Below are 21,670 nucleotides of genomic sequence, written 5' to 3'. Positions count from 1 at the left end.
ACACCGTCTTCTCTTACTCACTTACGATCTGATGAACTTAATGGATACAATTACATTAGCAAAAATAGATGTTTTCAACACTAAAATTCTAAACGCTGAAGAAATCCAAGAAATATATAAACACGAACAGAAACCTGTTGTTATTTCTGACATATTAGATATATCAAAATTTAAAATCGCCATACACCAAAAATTAATTGTAATATATATAAAATACCCCATCATAACAAACCGTTGCGAAGTGTATTACGCAAGATCCATCTCACACAATGATGGAAAACTGTTAACTGATAATCATGTCGCTAAATGTAACAATAGATATTATGTCATTTCTAATTTTAAGACAGAAATATTTTATAAATATGGCACTTTAAGCCCAGAAAATTCTTGTTTCACTAGGCTACTAAATGGAGAAAAATCCCTTTGTAATGAAATTAGGGAATATAATAAAAAAATTGATGTAATCCAAGAAGGAGCCATATTTATAAATGGTTATAATACTGTAAATGATACTCACTTAAATGGGTCATTATACCCGTTACTCGTAGAGTAAAAGGGTATACTAGATTCGTCGGAAAGTATGTAACAGGCAGAAGGAAGCGTTTCCGACCCCATAAAGTATATATATTCTTGATCAGGATCACTAACCGAGTCGATCTAGCCATGTCCGTCTGTCCGTCTGTCCGTGAGAGACTATGAGAGTTACAATACTGGGATTAGGCACGCAGATTCCTGAGATTCCTGCGCAGCGCAAGTTTGTTTCAGTAGAGTGCCACGCCCACTCTAACGCCCACAAACCGCCCAAAACTGTGGCTTCTACAGTTTTGATGCTAGAATAAAAATTTTAACTGAAATGTATTGTTCTCATCAATACCTATCGAGTGACCAAAAAAAATGTTTGCCACGCCCACTCTAACGCCCACAAACCGCCCAAAACTGTGGTGCCCACAAGTTTCATGCTAAAATAAAAATTTTAACTAAGATGTATTGTTCTCATCAATACCTATCGATTGACCCAAAACAAAATTTTGCCACGCCCACTTTAACGTCCACAAACCACCCACAAACTTCAAAAAATCGTAAATATGAAAGTGGATATCTCGGAAACTATCAAAGGTAGAGAATTGGGATCTCAATTTAGATTCCGTAGCCTTGTACGCAACGCATTGTAACGCGAATATGCCACGCCCACTCTAACGCCCAAAACGCTTAAAACTGTATACCGCCGGTAGGTGGCGCATTTTAATCTCGCTTTGCTGCTTGCATATCTCCATTTAGCTGAGTAACGGGTATCTGATAGTCGAGGTACTCGACTATAGCGTTCTTCCTTGTTTTTAATTACTTTTAATAGTACTACTACAACAAATAATATACCCTACTCTAATCTTGACCATAAGATAATAAAATGTATCACTGCTAAACAGTATAATGATTTTTTAGTATCCGAATATATTATGTCAAATGATTCGGAACTTTCGTTCGATAACATTAACATATTAAACCCATTTATTCAAATTAAACAAAAACAAATTCCTATAACGTTAATACTGATCATATTAACTTTAATATATGTACCTATTACGCTTGTATTTAAATTCAAAAAATATCTAATGTTCAAACCACGGCAAATTCAAATTGAAATAACCCCCGAAAATAATACCACTGAGGATGAAATTATAGTCGAATTGACAAATCATCTAAATTCATTTTATCCAACACTTCCAATGAATCGGGACGGTTCATTTTAGAAGGGGTAGAGTTATCCAGCTCATGATCCCAGCCTCCTTACCCAATTTATAAACAAACTCCGCCTTACCCAAGTCGTAAACAATTTCTTATAAACAATTCTTAGCTGGGATCCCCTTACTCAGCGTTCCCACAGAATCCAAATTAGCTCCCCCACTTCAATCGAAGTTCATTATTAAGATTCAATTGCGCCGCAGTCCTCCTAACATAAACTAAGCTGGGTCCAGCTAATGTAAACACAAGCATCCGGTCAACACCCGGCGAGCCCCAAAGCTGCAGCGTAATCCGTTTAGCAATCGAGCAGAGAATTTGATCATCCGATTTCCCGACCTTCTTGAGTCCAACCCTTGTCCAACTCTTAATGAGTTCCCCAATTCTCTTAATTCTCGGCCCTTGGCCAGACAGTCCGTTTTTGCATCCGAGTAGATCGGTTCCATAGAAGAAATATTGTGAACAGTAGAACAAAAGTCGGTATTAAGAAAAAGTTGTAACTTAGTGAATAAAAATAAATTTTTTAAAATTATTCGCAAGTGAAATAATTAATTTACATGCCTTTGATATGCGATCTCAGGTTGATGCTATTAACACTGATTTTGCGAAAGCCTTTGACAAAGGTAGCCTCAGTGCCCTACTGGCAAAACTGGCCCGCTTGGGTATACATTCGGCATTACTAAATTGGATAAAATCATATTTACACTATCGACTTTATAGAGTTAATATTAATAGAAAATTCTCGGATTCCTATTTGGCAACCTGTGGCCTCCCTCAGGGGAGTGATATGGGACCTCTGCTTTTCATCATTTTCATTAATGATGTGAGGTTCTGTCTACCTTCAGAGTGTCTCCTGTATGGAGATGAGTTAAAAATTTTTAAGTCTCTTAAATTAGCGACAGACTCACAATTGGTTCAACATGACTTCGATTCGTTGAGCTCCTCATGGTGTAGCAGAAAATCGCTTCCTCTTAACATAAGCAAGTGGTTCTATGTCCCTTACAGTAAATCTGTATACAATTTCGTCACATCCTATAATATCAATGGTCAACCTCTACAACTGCGGCAGTAATCCTTGGATCTTGGAGTGTTGTTGAACTCGAAATTTAAGTTTTCAGCACACTTCGATTACATCATGCCCAGGGCCTATGCTATGTTTGGATTTGTGAAACGGAACGCATCACTATTCACGGATCCCTACACCAGACTTGCGCTTTATTTTGCATTTGTTCGATCTAAACTAGAATATGCGTCTTTTACTTGGAATCCCTTCACTACCACTCATGGAAACAGAATAGAACGACTACAGAAACAATTTTTTGAAATTCGCTTTGTTGCCGCTAAGGTTTTTAGACCTACCCCTTAAAAACACCAGCAATGTAGGCTTGTTCACCTACGTTCCCTTGAGCATCGTAGAAGTATCCTCGTCATTGGCTTCATCTCTGATTTGGTGGATGGTAGTATCGACTGTCCAGAACTACTCTCGAAAGTTGGTTTTCACGCTCCGTCTAGACAACTTCGGAATTTGTTTACCTTTTTTCTCGAGCTGCAGCGGACAAATTATTCCCAAATTTAGCTCCTCTAGGGCCTTATATGAGTCTAGCGCACTTCCAATTGATATGCAATTGGACTACTTCTCAAGTAAATCAATTCTTAAGCATAGGTTAGTCAATTATTTTGTAAATTTTAGTACGTAAGATAAGTTGTTGAATTGTACAAGTAGCCAGTAAAGGAATTCCGTTGGCGAAATAAATAAATAAATAAATAAACGATATCCCCAAGAGTGGAAAATAATATGTCAAAAAACACCAAAGATATAATTATACCCGTTACTCCTAGAAAAACAGGGTACACTAGATTAGTCGGAGTATGTAACAAGCAGAAGGAAGCGTTTCCGACCTCATAAAGTATATATATTCTTGATCAGGATCACTAGCCGAGTCGATATAGCCATGTCCGTCTGTCCGTCTGTCCGTATGAACGCTGAGATCTCGAAAACTATAAGACAATTCCTGCGCAGCGCAAGTTTGTGCAGAGTGCCACGCCCACTCTAACGCCCACAAACCGCCCAAAACTGTGGCTCCTACAGTTTTGATGCTAGAATAAAAATTTTAACTGAAATGTATTGTTCTCATTAATACCTATCGATTGACCCAAAACAAAATTTTTCCACGCCCACTTTAACGTTCACAAGCCACGCACAAACTTCAAAAAATCGTGCATATGAACGTGAATATCTTGGAAACTACAAAGGTAGAGAATTGGGATCTCAAATTTAGATTCCGTAGCCTTGTACGCAACGCATTGTAACGCGAATATGCCACGCCCACTCTAACGCCCAAAACGCTTAAAACTGTATACCGCCGGTAGGTGGCGCATTTTAATCTCGCTTTGCTGCTTGCATATCTCCATTTAGCTGAGTAACGGGTATCTGATAGTCGAGGTACTCGACTATAGCGTTCTTCCTTGTTTTTAATTACTTTTAATAGTACTACTACAACAAATAATATACCCTACTCTAATCTTGACAATAAGATAATAAAATGTATCACTGCTAAACAGTATAATGATTTTTTAGTATCCGAATATCTTATGTCAAATGATTCGGAACTTTCGTTCGATAACATTAACATATTAAACCCATTTATTCAAATTAAACAAAAACAAATTCCTATAACGTTAATACTGATCATATTAACTTTAATATATGTACCTATTACGCTTGTATTTAAATTCAAAAAATATCTAATGTTCAAACCACGGCAAATTCAAATTGAAATAACCCCCGAAAATAATACCACTGAGGATGAAATTATAGTCGAATTGACAAATCATCTAAATTCATTTTATCCAACACTTCCAATGAATCGGGACGGTTCATTTTAGAAGGGGTAGAGTTATCCAGCTCATGATCCCAGCCTCCTTACCCAATTTATAAACAAACTCCGCCTTACCCAAGTCGTAAACAATTTCTTATAAACAATTCTTAGCTGGGATCCCCTTACTCAGCGTTCCCACAGAATCCAAATTAGCTCCCCCACTTCAATCGAAGTTCATTATTAAGATTCAATTGCGCCGCAGTCCTCCTAACATAAACTAAGCTGGGTCCAGCTAATGTAAACACAAGCATCCGGTCAACACCCGGCGAGCCCCAAAGCTGCAGCGTAATCCGTTTAGCAATCGAGCAGAGAATTTGATCATCCGATTTCCCGACCTTCTTGAGTCCAACCCTTGTCCAACTCTTAATGAGTTCCCCAATTCTCTTAATTCTCGGCCCTTGGCCAGACAGTCCGTTTTTGCATCCGAGTAGATCGGTTCCATAGAAGAAATATTGTGAACAGTAGAACAAAAGTCGGTATTAAGAAAAAGTTGTAACTTAGTGAATAAAAATAAATTTTTTAAAATTATTCGCAAGTGAAATAATTAATTTACATGCCTTTGATATGCGATCTCAGGTTGATGCTATTAACACTGATTTTGCGAAAGCCTTTGACAAAGGTAGCCTCAGTGCCCTACTGGCAAAACTGGCCCGCTTGGGTATACATTCGGCATTACTAAATTGGATAAAATCATATTTACACTATCGACTTTATAGAGTTAATATTAATAGAAAATTCTCGGATTCCTATTTGGCAACCTGTGGCCTCCCTCAGGGGAGTGATATGGGACCTCTGCTTTTCATCATTTTCATTAATGATGTGAGGTTCTGTCTACCTTCAGAGTGTCTCCTGTATGGAGATGAGTTAAAAATTTTTAAGTCTCTTAAATTAGCGACAGACTCACAATTGGTTCAACATGACTTCGATTCGTTGAGCTCCTCATGGTGTAGCAGAAAATCGCTTCCTCTTAACATAAGCAAGTGGTTCTATGTCCCTTACAGTAAATCTGTATACAATTTCGTCACATCCTATAATATCAATGGTCAACCTCTACAACTGCGGCAGTAATCCTTGGATCTTGGAGTGTTGTTGAACTCGAAATTTAAGTTTTCAGCACACTTCGATTACATCATGCCCAGGGCCTATGCTATGTTTGGATTTGTGAAACGGAACGCATCACTATTCACGGATCCCTACACCAGACTTGCGCTTTATTTTGCATTTGTTCGATCTAAACTAGAATATGCGTCTTTTACTTGGAATCCCTTCACTACCACTCATGGAAACAGAATAGAACGACTACAGAAACAATTTTTTGAAATTCGCTTTGTTGCCGCTAAGGTTTTTAGACCTACCCCTTAAAAACACCAGCAATGTAGGCTTGTTCACCTACGTTCCCTTGAGCATCGTAGAAGTATCCTCGTCATTGGCTTCATCTCTGATTTGGTGGATGGTAGTATCGACTGTCCAGAACTACTCTCGAAAGTTGGTTTTCACGCTCCGTCTAGACAACTTCGGAATTTGTATACCTTTTTTCTCGAGCTGCAGCGGACAAATTATTCCCAAATTTAGCTCCTCTAGGGCCTTATATGAGTCTAGCGCACTTCCAATTGATATGCAATTGGACTACTTCTCAAGTAAATCAATTCTTAAGCATAGGTTAGTCAATTATTTTGTAAATTTTAGTACGTAAGATAAGTTGTTGAATTGTACAAGTAGCCAGTAAAGGAATTCCGTTGGCGAAATAAATAAATAAATAAATAAACGATATCCCCAAGAGTGGAAAATAATATGTCAAAAAACACCAAAGATATAATTATACCCGTTACTCCTAGAAAAACAGGGTACACTAGATTAGTCGGAGTATGTAACAAGCAGAAGGAAGCGTTTCCGACCTCATAAAGTATATATATTCTTGATCAGGATCACTAGCCGAGTCGATATAGCCATGTCCGTCTGTCCGTCTGTCCGTATGAACGCTGAGATCTCGAAAACTATAAGACAATTCCTGCGCAGCGCAAGTTTGTGCAGAGTGCCACGCCCACTCTAACGCCCACAAACCGCCCAAAACTGTGGCTCCTACAGTTTTGATGCTAGAATAAAAATTTTAACTGAAATGTATTGTTCTCATTAATACCTATCGATTGACCCAAAACAAAATTTTTCCACGCCCACTTTAACGTTCACAAGCCACGCACAAACTTCAAAAAATCGTACATATGAACGTGAATATCTTGGAAACTACAAAGGTAGAGAATTGGGATCTCAAATTTAGATTCCGTAGCCTTGTACGCAACGCATTGTAACGCGAATATGCCACGCCCACTCTAACGCCCAAAACGCTTAAAACTGTATACCGCCGGTAGGTGGCGCATTTTAATCTCGCTTTGCTGCTTGCATATCTCCATTTAGCTGAGTAACGGGTATCTGATAGTCGAGGTACTCGACTATAGCGTTCTTCCTTGTTTTTAATTACTTTTAATAGTACTACTACAACAAATAATATACCCTACTCTAATCTTGACCATAAGATAATAAAATGTATCACTGCTAAACAGTATAATGATTTTTTAGTATCCGAATATCTTATGTCAAATGATTCGGAACTTTCGTTCGATAACATTAACATATTAAACCCATTTATTCAAATTAAACAAAAACAAATTCCTATAACGTTAATACTGATCATATTAACTTTAATATATGTACCTATTACGCTTGTATTTAAATTCAAAAAATATCTAATGTTCAAACCACGGCAAATTCAAATTGAAATAACCCCCGAAAATAATACCACTGAGGATGAAATTATAGTCGAATTGACAAATCATCTAAATTCATTTTATCCAACACTTCCAATGAATCGGGACGGTTCATTTTAGAAGGGGTAGAGTTATCCAGCTCATGATCCCAGCCTCCTTACCCAATTTATAAACAAACTCCGCCTTACCCAAGTCGTAAACAATTTCTTATAAACAATTCTTAGCTGGGATCCCCTTACTCAGCGTTCCCACAGAATCCAAATTAGCTCCCCCACTTCAATCGAAGTTCATTATTAAGATTCAATTGCGCCGCAGTCCTCCTAACATAAACTAAGCTGGGTCCAGCTAATGTAAACACAAGCATCCGGTCAACACCCGGCGAGCCCCAAAGCTGCAGCGTAATCCGTTTAGCAATCGAGCAGAGAATTTGATCATCCGATTTCCCGACCTTCTTGAGTCCAACCCTTGTCCAACTCTTAATGAGTTCCCCAATTCTCTTAATTCTCGGCCCTTGGCCAGACAGTCCGTTTTTGCATCCGAGTAGATCGGTTCCATAGAAGAAATATTGTGAACAGTAGAACAAAAGTCGGTATTAAGAAAAAGTTGTAACTTAGTGAATAAAAATAAATTTTTTAAAATTATTCGCAAGTGAAATAATTAATTTACATGCCTTTGATATGCGATCTCAGGTTGATGCTATTAACACTGATTTTGCGAAAGCCTTTGACAAAGGTAGCCTCAGTGCCCTACTGGCAAAACTGGCCCGCTTGGGTATACATTCGGCATTACTAAATTGGATAAAATCATATTTACACTATCGACTTTATAGAGTTAATATTAATAGAAAATTCTCGGATTCCTATTTGGCAACCTGTGGCCTCCCTCAGGGGAGTGATATGGGACCTCTGCTTTTCATCATTTTCATTAATGATGTGAGGTTCTGTCTACCTTCAGAGTGTCTCCTGTATGGAGATGAGTTAAAAATTTTTAAGTCTCTTAAATTAGCGACAGACTCACAATTGGTTCAACATGACTTCGATTCGTTGAGCTCCTCATGGTGTAGCAGAAAATCGCTTCCTCTTAACATAAGCAAGTGGTTCTATGTCCCTTACAGTAAATCTGTATACAATTTCGTCACATCCTATAATATTAATGGTCAACCTCTACAACTGCGGCAGTAATCCTTGGATCTTGGAGTGTTGTTGAACTCGAAATTTAAGTTTTCAGCACACTTCGATTACATCATGCCCAGGGCCTATGCTATGTTTGGATTTGTGAAACGGAACGCATCACTATTCACGGATCCCTACACCAGACTTGCGCTTTATTTTGCATTTGTTCGATCTAAACTAGAATATGCGTCTTTTACTTGGAATCCCTTCACTACCACTCATGGAAACAGAATAGAACGACTACAGAAACAATTTTTTGAAATTCGCTTTGTTGCCGCTAAGGTTTTTAGACCTACCCCTTAAAAACACCAGCAATGTAGGCTTGTTCACCTACGTTCCCTTGAGCATCGTAGAAGTATCCTCGTCATTGGCTTCATCTCTGATTTGGTGGATGGTAGTATCGACTGTCCAGAACTACTCTCGAAAGTTGGTTTTCACGCTCCGTCTAGACAACTTCGGAATTTGTATCCCTTTTTTCTCGAGCTGCAGCGGACAAATTATTCCCAAATTTAGCTCCTCTAGGGCCTTATATGAGTCTAGCGCACTTCCAATTGATATGCAATTGGACTACTTCTCAAGTAAATCAATTCTTAAGCATAGGTTAGTCAATTATTTTGTAAATTTTAGTACGTAAGATAAGTTGTTGAATTGTACAAGAAGCCAGTAAAGGAATTCCGTTGGCGAAATAAATAAATAAATAAATAAACGATATCCCCAAGAGTGGAAAATAATATGTCAAAAAACACCAAAGATATAATTATACCCGTTACTCCTAGAAAAACAGGGTACACTAGATTAGTCGGAGTATGTAACAAGCAGAAGGAAGCGTTTCCGACCTCATAAAGTATATATATTCTTGATCAGGATCACTAGCCGAGTCGATATAGCCATGTCCGTCTGTCCGTCTGTCCGTATGAACGCTGAGATCTCGAAAACTATAAGACAATTCCTGCGCAGCGCAAGTTTGTGCAGAGTGCCACGCCCACTCTAACGCCCACAAACCGCCCAAAACTGTGGCTCCTACAGTTTTGATGCTAGAATAAAAATTTTAACTGAAATGTATTGTTCTCATTAAACCTATCGATTGACCCAAAACAAAATTTTTCCACGCCCACTTTAACGTTCACAAGCCACGCACAAACTTCAAAAAATCGTACATATGAACGTGAATATCTTGGAAACTACAAAGGTAGAGAATTGGGATCTCAAATTTAGATTCCGTAGCCTTGTACGCAACGCATTGTAACGCGAATATGCCACGCCCACTCTAACGCCCAAAACGCTTAAAACTGTATACCGCCGGTAGGTGGCGCATTTTAATCTCGCTTTGCTGCTTGCATATCTCCATTTAGCTGAGTAACGGGTATCTGATAGTCGAGGTACTCGACTATAGCGTTCTTCCTTGTTTTTAATTACTTTTAATAGTACTACTACAACAAATAATATACCCTACTCTAATCTTGACCATAAGATAATAAAATGTATCACTGCTAAACAGTATAATGATTTTTTAGTATCCGAATATCTTATGTCAAATGATTCGGAACTTTCGTTCGATAACATTAACATATTAAACCCATTTATTCAAATTAAACAAAAACAAATTCCTATAACGTTAATACTGATCATATTAACTTTAATATATGTACCTATTACGCTTGTATTTAAATTCAAAAAATATCTAATGTTCAAACCACGGCAAATTCAAATTGAAATAACCCCCGAAAATAATACCACTGAGGATGAAATTATAGTCGAATTGACAAATCATCTAAATTCATTTTATCCAACACTTCCAATGAATCGGGACGGTTCATTTTAGAAGGGGTAGAGTTATCCAGCTCATGATCCCAGCCTCCTTACCCAATTTATAAACAAACTCCGCCTTACCCAAGTCGTAAACAATTTCTTATAAACAATTCTTAGCTGGGATCCCCTTACTCAGCGTTCCCACAGAATCCAAATTAGCTCCCCCACTTCAATCGAAGTTCATTATTAAGATTCAATTGCGCCGCAGTCCTCCTAACATAAACTAAGCTGGGTCCAGCTAATGTAAACACAAGCATCCGGTCAACACCCGGCGAGCCCCAAAGCTGCAGCGTAATCCGTTTAGCAATCGAGCAGAGAATTTGATCATCCGATTTCCCGACCTTCTTGAGTCCAACCCTTGTCCAACTCTTAATGAGTTCCCCAATTCTCTTAATTCTCGGCCCTTGGCCAGACAGTCCGTTTTTGCATCCGAGTAGATCGGTTCCATAGAAGAAATATTGTGAACAGTAGAACAAAAGTCGGTATTAAGAAAAAGTTGTAACTTAGTGAATAAAAATAAATTTTTTAAAATTATTCGCAAGTGAAATAATTAATTTACATGCCTTTGATATGCGATCTCAGGTTGATGCTATTAACACTGATTTTGCGAAAGCCTTTGACAAAGGTAGCCTCAGTGCCCTACTGGCAAAACTGGCCCGCTTGGGTATACATTCGGCATTACTAAATTGGATAAAATCATATTTACACTATCGACTTTATAGAGTTAATATTAATAGAAAATTCTCGGATTCCTATTTGGCAACCTGTGGCCTCCCTCAGGGGAGTGATATGGGACCTCTGCTTTTCATCATTTTCATTAATGATGTGAGGTTCTGTCTACCTTCAGAGTGTCTCGTGTATGGAGATGAGTTAAAAATTTTTAAGTCTCTTAAATTAGCGACAGACTCACAATTGGTTCAACATGACTTCGATTCGTTGAGCTCCTCATGGTGTAGCAGAAAATCGCTTCCTCTTAACATAAGCAAGTGGTTCTATGTCCCTTACAGTAAATCTGTATACAATTTCGTCACATCCTATAATATCAATGGTCAACCTCTACAACTGCGGCAGTAATCCTTGGATCTTGGAGTGTTGTTGAACTCGAAATTTAAGTTTTCAGCACACTTCGATTACATCATGCCCAGGGCCTATGCTATGTTTGGATTTGTGAAACGGAACGCATCACTATTCACGGATCCCTACACCAGACTTGCGCTTTATTTTGCATTTGTTCGATCTAAACTAGAATATGCGTCTTTTACTTGGAATCCCTTCACTACCACTCATGGAAACAGAATAGAACGACTACAGAAACAATTTTTTGAAATTCGCTTTGTTGCCGCTAAGGTTTTTAGACCTACCCCTTAAAAACACCAGCAATGTAGGCTTGTTCACCTACGTTCCCTTGAGCATCGTAGAAGTATCCTCGTCATTGGCTTCATCTCTGATTTGGTGGATGGTAGTATCGACTGTCCAGAACTACTCTCGAAAGTTGGTTTTCACGCTCCGTCTAGACAACTTCGGAATTTGTATCCCTTTTTTCTCGAGCTGCAGCGGACAAATTATTCCCAAATTTAGCCCCTCTAGGGCCTTATATGAGTCTAGCGCACTTCCAATTGATATGCAATTGGACTACTTCTCAAGTAAATCAATTCTTAAGCATAGGTTAGTCAATTATTTTGTAAATTTTAGTACGTAAGATAAGTTGTTGAATTGTACAAGTAGCCAGTAAAGGAATTCCGTTGGCGAAATAAATAAATAAATAAATAAACGATATCCCCAAGAGTGGAAAATAATATGTCAAAAAACACCAAAGATATAATTATACCCGTTACTCCTAGAAAAACAGGGTACACTAGATTAGTCGGAGTATGTAACAAGCAGAAGGAAGCGTTTCCGACCTCATAAAGTATATATATTCTTGATCAGGATCACTAGCCGAGTCGATATAGCCATGTCCGTCTGTCCGTCTGTCCGTATGAACGCTGAGATCTCGAAAACTATAAGACAATTCCTGCGCAGCGCAAGTTTGTGCAGAGTGCCACGCCCACTCTAACGCCCACAAACCGCCCAAAACTGTGGCTCCTACAGTTTTGATGCTAGAATAAAAATTTTAACTGAAATGTATTGTTCTCATTAATACCTATCGATTGACCCAAAACAAAATTTTTCCACGCCCACTTTAACGTTCACAAGCCACGCACAAACTTCAAAAAATCGTACATATGAACGTGAATATCTTGGAAACTACAAAGGTAGAGAATTGGGATCTCAAATTTAGATTCCGTAGCCTTGTACGCAACGCATTGTAACACGAATATGCCACGCCCACTCTAACTCCCATAACGCTTAAATATGTCTACCGCCGGTAGGTGGCGCATTTCAATCTCGCTTTGCTGCTTGCATATCTCCATTTCACATTGGTCCCTTTAGCTGAGTAACGGGTATGTGATAGTCGAGGTACTTGACTATGGCGTTCTTCCTTGTTTTTTACATTTTTTAAAACTTTGGTGTTTTTTGACATATTAACTTCCACTCAACGAATATGATAAGAATTATCGTTTGAATATAAAATTATCTTTCGGAAGTGAAAACTGGAAAAGGCCGAATGATCCATTTTAATTGACATTGGTGTCACGATCCAGTTCTGATGGGGAAGCATTGAACAGCAACTGTGTGGAAACTCCGAAGCCAGTTGGCGAGTAATTGTGGAACGAGATCGACACGAGCAACGTCAGCTCCGCGAGAACGACACATCGCAACGTACATATTTCATAAGCCGATATATCTATTCATATTTTTCAATCCACTTGTTTATCATTAAAATACTATAACTAATAATACGAGTTAGTGTAATTATTCACCATAAGTCGCGCTATCTATTCGCCTTATTCCTGACAAACCAACAGCAACTTAAACATTCCCATATACAACGCCTAATTATTGGAAGTCTGTGACATTCTCAGAAATGGGATCGTGTGCAATAAGTGAAACCGAGCAAAATTTAATGGACACAACGTAAAGCGAAATTAATACACTATGCCGGGAAAGAACTATTCGACTAAGAAAGCCCTACAACATAAGTGCAGAAAAGCGGGACTCTCGACATCGGGAAACCGCGAAGACATGCTAAAAAGATTGAGCTCCCAAAACAACGACGATGAATACATAAGTGCAGAAAACCAATCACTTCAAAAGAAGGTTGCGGAGCTAGAGAAAACGGTCCGAGAGCTTCAGGAGAGATCCTTTTACCCCTCCGTAATATCGTCACCAATCGAAAAATCTGCAACAGTAAACGAAGTTCAGCCAGCCAACGATAGCTATTCAACGAGTCAGAGGCATGATGAAAAACGGCAACAACAAGAAATCGACCTACGATCCAGCAAGATGCATGTGCAAAAAAACTCAACCACACAACATGCACTTTGCTACGTCACAGAAGAACGATATTTACCCAACTCAACCACACAAAATGCACTTTGCTACGTCACAGCGAAATGTTATCCACCCGACTCAGCCACACACCGTGCACTTTTCTACGTTACAGAAATTTGCAGACTGTGCCACATCACAGCCAAACGTAAACATCCCGGTCACTTACTCAAACTTTGGAAATTTTGTAACTTCGGAAAACGATTTTAATCAATACAGTACTTTTCCATTATATCAACCGATGTATAACGAGTATCCGTATGCTCGTGCTGGCTACTTGGATAGCAGGATCCCTACTGGCAATGAAAACCTTAATCCCTCCTATGGAAACATCAGTGATATTGTCGCGCTGCTTCCGGAATTCAATCCATCGTCTAGTAAATCCTTGAGCTCACATCAATTTGTAAAGCGTGTTAACTCCCTTCGTAACGCTTATCGTTGGGATGATCGTAAGGTAATATTTGCAGTCCAACAAAAGATGCTGGGTGCTGGTCGTTATTGGGTACGGATCTACGGATCAAATATTTCAAACATGGACCCAGTTTACAGCAAGATTTTTAAATGACTTTCCATGTTTTAGCAATCCGGCAGACGTTTGCCTTAAGATGTCAAAAACGCATAGAGATTCCACCGAGACACCGTCAGATTATTTCTACAAGATGTTAGCCTTAGGTAAAAAGGGTGAACTACCAGATTCAGCAATTCGCACACACATTATCAATGGGATTAACGACTACGGTTTAAAGAGAAAGGTATCCAACAGTTTTGTTTTGTGTAACGCGCTTCTACGCGATATTCTTGCATACTCAGCGCATAATGTCATAAAGCATAACGCCAGTCAAATGTCAAACAAAAGGGATCTTAACGTTTGTTTTGTGTAACGAACTTATACGCGATATTCTTGCATACTCAGCGCATAATGCCATAAAGCATAACGCCAGTCAAATGTCAAACAAAAGGGATCTTAACGTTAGCCTTCATAAGCCGAATTCATCCTTGGTTACAAAACGTCCTTTTAACGATAAAGTCGAAGTATTGGTTAATTGCTACAATTATCAGAAGGTTGGACATTATTCGTCGAAATGTCCTGAGCCCCAGCGCAAGCCTCGTTGCACGCACTGCAATCGCACAACACACGATTCTGCCAGCTGCCCCGATAACACAAAAACAGGTTCAAAAATGAATAAAATTGACTCTGATTCTGATTCGGAAATCTCCAAATTGATCTAGGTAAACGGCAATGAACGGCAGTACGCGAACGCTAATTCGTAAGTCATTCGCCGAAAACGTAGGTGTTCTACAACGATGTGCTGTTACTCTGAACGGATTTGGTGGTGGGAAATTCCTTTGCGCACAGAAACTTTTCGTGAAAATTGTGTGTAACGAACTGATTTTGTATGTCCGCTCGCTACGAGATTCGTGCGGCTAGCTCAGAAGATTGTGCGTTCGTCCCACCAAATTTATATGACGTGATTGCCCGTAGATCAGTGAGAAAACAAAGTGTTCAAATGGTAACAGTGGGATTTATTCTCGTGGTATTGGTACAGCGGGTGTGTGGCTATGCTGGTTTCTGTATCTCCTTGTTCTGGTTCCGCCGGCTGCTGGTGCTCCTCCTTCTGGCTTCTCGACGCGTTGACTCGTCCTCCTCTGGATCCTGGGTCTCGGGACGCTCGTAGTGGCCGCCTCTGCTTGCTTGCCGACGCGTTGCCTCGGGGTCGCTTGTTGCGCCTTAGACCCGCAGAGAATTCGGCCTTGTGGGCTTAGGGAAGCGTCACCGTTCTCAGACTAGGGTGAACAAGCCTTGCTCTCCAGGCTGACGCCTTTCGAGGCAATACTGTCCCTTGCTCTGTCCCGGACGATCCCGCTAGGTTCTTGCTCAGTTCGCGCTGACAGTCAAGACTGCCTAGCGGTTCACTTCGCTTTACGCCTAGCGCAGACGAACGTTCCACCCGGCTTCACCCTAATGCGTGACGTCCGCGACGCTCCTGCGCTCCCCAATGAGCTCCGCGCGGCGATGGTAACGTGGCTGCCGGAAATGTCTGCTGGCGTCGCTGTCGATGTCCTCTGCGCTGTCTTCTGGCTAGTATCTCGTTGTTCTGGCGCTCGGGGAGCTGTGCGGTCGCTGCTCGGGAACTTCGCCGGTAATCGCAGGGCTCTCCAGGCTGACGCCTTTCGAAACCACAAATCGATCTACCGCTCGTCCGTCACGCCAGGTCCTGCTTGGTCGGGCAAGGTACGCTGGGTCGCAGACAACTTTCCTCCCCAAGCTGACGGCTCTTCGTCGTAGGACTCTTTTGCTTGTCTCTGACAGACCCGCCGGGCGACTCGCCAGGGTGTGGTCGTGACAAAGTTAGAAAACAAACGCCTTGACTTAGCGCGTGATGCCTTTCAGAACTCAGCCACCTGTGTCTCAATTCGGAGATTCCTGATGTCCTAATCCCGAACGTCTCGACGTGGCGATCTTGCTCCTTCTATGCTTCCCACGGCGCTGCTTCCGACGACTCGCTTGGTTGTAGCTCCCTCGTAGATTACTTGCTTGACTGTTTGCTCACTTGGTACTTTGACTGATCTTGAAGGCTTGACTCCTCTTGATCGACTGATCCAGCTGCCAGCGCTCTGCGGCCTTATATAGGGCCTCCAAGCTCCGTTATTTCCCTTTCGCGCACGGCCCGCTGGATCTCTCCACTCTGGGTCCAAAGTTCATGCCTCCTGGATGACCCACTTGTCCTTTATGTACCGCTTCCAATAGATGTTCCGCCCAGTGCTGCCGTTCCGCTGATTCCCGTGCCGCTTGTGGCACGCCTGTGTGCCGCTCCACTGCCGAGATGTGGCACTTCCTCTCCCGGTCCAAAGTTCACGGGAGAGTCCAAAGTCCAGTGGAGTTCCGTTATCCCCTTCTGCATACGGCACTCTTGCTCTGCCCGCGAAGTCTCCATTCTCTCTCGATCTCCATCCTTGGTCTCCAATCTCTCTCGCTCTCCTTCATTGGTCTCCAAACTCTCTCGCTCTCCATCGTTGGTCTCCAAACTCTCTCGATCTCCACCCTTGGTCTCCAACTCTCTCGTTCTCCTCGCCGCGCCGTTACTACGCGAATTCGCCGCGTATCTGGTAAGCGGCCGGCCATCTGCTGCTGCTTCTATTTGTGGGGAGTTATTCAACTCCTCACATTCCCCCCTTACTTCGGGAAACATTTAAGACTGGTTCCTACTCTCCGGCGTTTTCTTGCTTGTCCTAGCCTTTGAGTCCTTGTGATTCCCGCGGCGCTCCCTCGTTGCTCCCTCGATGCTCCCTCGACGCTCTTAACTCCCTTGAGTTTCTACAGCGGGGGTCATCCTCCTCGTAGCAACTTTAAATCTCCCGCGCCGATATTTCCAGTGTTTCCACTGGGACATCGATACTCCTGGGCTATCGATCCCCAGCTCGCTGCTCATTGCTGCGTCTCACTCCATTCCGTGTCTGCTCCGCCTGGTCACACCATTCGTGCGTGATCGATATTTATTCGCATATCGATACCGACGGTGCGGCGTTGCCACCTGCTCGTTTGCGATATTTCCACCTTGGCCGATATTTCCATTGTCGTGTGCCCATCGATCGCACTATCGTCCAGTGCCAATCGATCGCCTATCGAGGCGCCCCCTTCCCTGGCTCGTGGTGATTTTGCAACTTTCATACTATGAAACTCATAGGTAAGTTTCTTTTGCATTTCCTTCACTCCTTTTCATCTCATCCTTTCGTCCTCTCTCGCCCTTCACTCGTCCTCTGTTGGCAGCATCTGACTCCACATTGGCAGCTTTTGAGAGCGGTTGCGGAGAGGACTTCGCATTCGCTTCGCAACCAGGACAGCCGGTAAGTATTTATGATGTCTTTCTGCTTCCTGCATTAAGCCCCCTTTAAATTTCAGGTTGCTGGTGCGGCCCATGCATGCCCCGTTCCTTTTCTTGTTTTTAGTCAACTGTTGGTGTGGTGCGTGTTTCTGTTTTTTTTTTTGTGACCAGCTGGCTACGGTGTAGATCTGATTCTGCACCGTCCTCCCCTTTTCCTCGGGTAACAACTAGACGAGCTCGTCCGGCGCATTCCGTATAGAATCTCCGGATGCTGCGGTGTATGTCTGGACTGCGCGTCTTGTGTTGCTTGTCTCCTTCCGCGCATACTCTCTTCTGCGTTATCCGTATCCTTGTGCCGTTTTGTAAGTGTCCCTTCCGCTTGGCGTTATCGCGGATGACTCTGGCAACTGCCCGACGCTGAATCCTGTTGCCTTGCGGTCGGGATCACCATCCATCCCTATCCACGTCCTTGTGCCCTACCCTTATGGTTGACCTTTCTGCGTGGCGTGTGGATGACTCTCGCTTCGGCCTGACGCCTAATCCTGCCGCCTCGTAGTCTGGATCAACGTGTGATCCTTATCCATGTCCTTGTTCTATCCTGATTGTCCTTTCCGTGTGGCGTATGGATGACTCTCGCTTCGGCCTGACGCCTAATCCTGCCGCCTCGTACCCGTTGTTAGACATCTGATGTTTCTGCTGTCTGCTCGTTTACTTGTTGCTTGAGCTCGCCAACGTGAACTGTCTTTTCTTTCTTCGACTGTGTGTGGCGAATTTTGCAGATCACTGGAGAGACGAAATCTACAACCTGGTAAGGGCCATCGTACCTCGGGGCTAGTTTTGCAGCGAATCCTTCGGCCGCTTTGGACAGGTGATGTTCCTTGGCCCACACTATGTCGCCCACCGCTGGTGACCATTGCCTCCTTCTCAGATTGTAGTGTCTGGCTTGGTCCTGGGACGCCTTTTCCATATTTCGCCGCACGATCTCGAATACCTCTTTTAGTTTGTTGGCATTTTCCTCAGGGGTCTCCGTAGCTCGTCCAGTGCCTAGGGTTTCCTTATCATATAGGCTGCTGGGTAGACGTGGTTCCCTTCCCTGGGTGAGAAACGCCGGTGTATGGCCGGTGGATTCCGATGTGCTCGTGTTCACTGCTAGCATAATCTCCGGCCACTTCTCGTCCCAGTTTCTCTGGTCCTGCCCTGCGAACTGCGCAATCATGGTCTTGACCGTTCTGTTTGCTCGTTCGGTCGGATTTTCTTGTGGTGTGTATGGTGCAGTGAACTGTTGTCTGATACCCATCTCGGCCAGAAAACTCTTGAAGATACGGCTTGTAAACTGCACTCCGTTGTCCGTTATGACCACCTTCGGGACCCCGTACCTTGCGATTATGCGCTCCCTAAACGCCTTCTTGAGCGACTCTGCTGTCGCACTGCGTAGGGGCACCAGTTCCGTCCATTTCGAAAACCTGTCTATCATGACCAGCAGCATTTGATTCCCGTGCTTAGATCTTGGTAGGGGTCCAACGAAGTCTGCACATACCGTGGCCCATGGTTCCTCCGGCACTTGGGTCAACATCTTCCCAGCCGCCTGCATCTGATTGGGCTTAAACCGCATGCAAATGTCGCATTTTCGTACGTGGGCTCGGGCGTCTCTATGCATGCCTGGCCAGTAGTATCGGGCTGCCAACCGTGCAATTGTCCTTCGGCTTCCTACGTGTCCCGCGGACGGTGCGTCGTGGTTTTCCCTCAACACTGTTTCTCGTAGTGACTTCGGGACGCACATCTTCCATGACGCGACGTCTTCACTGCCTGCTCGGTGAGGTATGTTTCTGTACAGTGTCTCACCATCCATAACATAGTCCGGGTACTTCTGCGGTTGGGTCCTTATCTTTTCACCCATGTCCTTGATCCAGCTGCACTCTCCTGAGGTTATTGTTGCCGATGCCTCTTTTACTCCTCGTAGCGTCTCTGGTAGTGGTTGTCTTGATAATGCGTCGGCCACCACGTTTAGCTGGCCCTTTCTGTACGCTATCTCAAAGTCGTACTGTTGTAGCTCCAGGGCCCATCTGGCGATCCTTCCTGAAGGGCTTTCGATGCTGTTGAGCCACTTCAGGGCCATGTGGTCGGTTACTACCTTGAAGTGGTAACCTTCCAGATATGGTCTGAGCTTCCGGATCGCCCAGACGATCGCCAAGCACTCCTTCTCCGTTGTCGAGTAGTTCTTCTCCGCGCCGTTCAGTGTTCGGCTCGAGTAGGAGATTACTCTTTCGCCCTTTTCGGTGTCCTGGGTCAGTATCGCTCCGATGCCGTAGTCGCTGGCGTCTGTTTGCAGGATGAAAGTTCTACTGAAGTCCGGGCATGCTAGCACTGGATCTGCCACGAGTCTTGCCTTAACCTCCTCAAACGCCATCTGGTGCTCTGGTGTCCACTCCCACTTACTGCCTTTGCGCAGCAGGTCGTTCAGGGGTTTGACGATTCTGGAAAAATCTGGTACAAACCGGCGGTACCACGACGCTACTCCTAGGTATTGCCGGAGCTCTTTGACAGTCGATGGCGGTTCTAGTTCGGCGATGGCGGCTACTTTTTCTGGATCTGTTCCTATTCCCTCGCTAGTCACTCGATGACCCAGGTACAGCAGCTCCTTTTTGAAGAATTGGCATTTTTCTGGATTCAGCCTCAGATTTGCCTCCTTTAGACGCCGGAACACTTCCTTCAGGTTTCTTTTGTGTTCTTCCAGCGTGCGACCGATCACTATTATGTCATCCTGGTAAGCGAATGCGTGAGGTGACATCTCGGGGCCGATTACTTGGTCCAAGACTCGCTGAAACGTTGCCGACGCCGAGTGAAGTCCGAACGGCATTACCCTCCACTGAAACAGACCTTTGCCTGGTACCGTAAATGCTGTATATTGCCTGCTACTTTCTTCTAGTGGGATCTGCCAGTATCCATCCTTCAGGTCCAAACTGCTGATGTACCGCGCTTCTCTTAGTTGATCTAGGATGTAGTTTATGCGGGGCATTGGGTAGGCATCCTTCACTGACTTCGCGTTGATCTGCCTGAAGTCGACACACAGTCTCCACTTGCCTGTCTTCTTTTTCACCATCACGATGGGGGAGCTGTATGGGCTCTTTGAATGCTCTATGAACCCCATTTGGAGAAGCTCGTCCACCTTTGCGTTGATTTCCCCTTGAATTTTTGGGTTCTTTGGGTAGTATCTCTGCTTGATTGGCTTGTCGTCCTTCATTTTGATCTGGTGTTCTGCCATATTCGATGTTCCCGACATTGTGCTGAAGTCTGCCAGCTCTGTTTCAAGGAACGCTGTAGTATCGTCCAACTCGTTTACTTGTTGAACGACTGCTACTGATAGCTTTTCCTCGAGCCATCCATTGTGTCGGTTCCTGGCTGGTATTATTATTTCGTGTCCAGCACACCTTATCTCGGTCGAATTTGACCTCCACCTCGAGCTGCGCATTAATTCCGCCGCACCTTCCATCTGCCAACCTAACTTGCCGTCTCGTCCTTGTAATCTTTCCTAGAGCAGCAATATTGTCCGCCAATTCTTCGCTAACGAAGCTTGCCGTTGCTCCGGTGTCGATTGTGGCTTTGTAGCTTTTCCCACCAATCATCACAGCTGCGGACAACTGCTGCTCCTCCTCGATTAGCTCGCCCGTTAGTTTGGAGAGGTGGCATTGTGCGATCCCCGCTCGCCTCTCTGCGGCTGAGATCGCTGGCCATTTCCCGATCGTTGGCAGCAATCGACGCTTCTAACACCCACCTTGCCGCATATCCAGCAAAACAGCAGCCGCTGGTTACGACATCCTCTAGCCCAGTGTCCGTTCCCACCGCATTTCCGACAGGCCTCCTGCGGGTCTGTGATATGGGTGGCATCTTGTGGCCTCTGTGTGTTGCTTGGTGGCCTCCACAAGGTATTGTTTGGCTGTCTCTGTTGCTGTGGGGGTGGTGCCCAATGGCCTCCGCGTGGTGCGTCTGTTGCCTGCTGTCGTCTGGCTTGGTGTGGTGGTGACCATTGGTCGTTTCCTCGTGTGTCCTGGTTATCT

Source organism: Drosophila suzukii (assembly GCF_043229965.1).
Source record: "Drosophila suzukii chromosome 2 unlocalized genomic scaffold, CBGP_Dsuzu_IsoJpt1.0 scf_2c, whole genome shotgun sequence".
Lineage (NCBI taxonomy): Eukaryota > Metazoa > Arthropoda > Insecta > Diptera > Drosophilidae > Drosophila > Drosophila suzukii.
Note: the sequence above shows the minus strand (reverse complement) of the source record.